Here is a 1,459-nt window from a genome sequence, read left to right as displayed (position 1 = left end):
GCCGCCGAGGGTCAGGCGCGGGCAGCCAGCGGCGGCAGGGGGCGGGGCCCGAGGCGGCCCGGGCCGGGCTCTGTTGCCATGGCGACCACCGACGGTTGTTCGGGACGAGGCGAGCCCGTCCCACCCTTTGTCCCTAAAGAGGCCGCGTGGCCAGACTGCGGCACCCGGGACATCCGGCCGCGGATGAAACTCCTAACGGGACGATGCCTGCAACGGGAAAGTCTGGCCCGAAAGTCTGAGTTCCGACTAGTTCACAAGTGGAGAATGGAAACCTTAGCGAAGGGAAGGCCCCCTCTTCCGGAAGTGGGAAACACGAAGGCGTCCCGCCTTCCTGTGGCCGAGGTGGCCGTTGTCGCGTGCGTGTCGTTCCGCTTGGAAACCGACACAGCCAGAGTGGGGCCCGCGGAGGCAGGTGCGCGCCTGACCTGGACCCGGGGGCGAGTGGGTGCCCTACGCTTTCCAAAAAAACGCTCCCTGGGTTTCCCAGGCTGTGCAATGCCACGTACTGGCTTTTCTAACTTAACCGAGGTTAAGGTACTTGAAATCGTACAGTGATTTCTAATGCACTAAAATCCGTGGCGTAAATAGGAATTTTAAAAATCTGGTACTTTTACCCCTGGAGTCAATTACACGTAATATTTGGTGTGGATCCCCCAGTGTTGTCCCCTGCGTACGTATGTGAGATAAATGGATGATGCCTTGCAAAATGTCTTGTATACTACTTTCTCCTGTTATTGGAGATTCTCGTATAACATGATTCCTGGCAGCTGCAGAGCATGGCATCTCATGAATGTACAAATAGATTGTTCATAAGCTTCGTTTTTCTTGTCCTTATAGAGTCATTTTTTTAAGAGTCATCTTTTATTGCATAAATCTGATTTAACAAATCCAAGAGGGGAGTCAAAGGTAAAGTATGTTCCTGAGATGTTTTAGCTTACTTCCCAGGAGGATTTATTAATTTTCCCTAAGAAGTGACCCTTTCTCAATATCCTTGATAAGCAATCTACCTTTTCAAATGTAAATGATTTTCATGTCTTTGATCACTAGTTACTCGCTGCCATCCCCTCGAGGTAGGAGCTCTGGTGGCCTAGTGCCTAGGGCACTTGACTGCTAACTAGAAGGGTGGCGGTTCAAACCCACCAGCCACTCCGCGGAAGGAAGGTTAGGCAATCCACTTTCATAGAGATACCTCCTAGGAAACCCAAGGAGGGGTCGCTATGAGTCGGAGCCCACTCGTTGGCACATAACAACAACATCCAGCTGACTAATGCTCACAGAGCCCCAGCGCCCCCATAGGGCACAGGAGAGCTGCCCCTACAGGTTTCCAAGGTTGTGAATGTTGACGGAAGCTGTTGTTGTTGTTGTTATGTGCCGTCGAGTCGGCCCCGACTCATAGCGACCCCTCCTTGGGTTTCCGAGGCAGCATCACTACGGAAGTAGGATTGCCCAACCTTCCTTC

This window comes from Orycteropus afer, unplaced genomic scaffold (genome assembly GCF_000298275.1).
Source record: "Orycteropus afer afer isolate SDZICR_OR568_19922 unplaced genomic scaffold, OryAfe1.0 scaffold01074, whole genome shotgun sequence".
Classification (NCBI taxonomy): domain Eukaryota; kingdom Metazoa; phylum Chordata; class Mammalia; order Tubulidentata; family Orycteropodidae; genus Orycteropus; species Orycteropus afer.
This window is presented reverse-complemented; position numbering follows the sequence as displayed.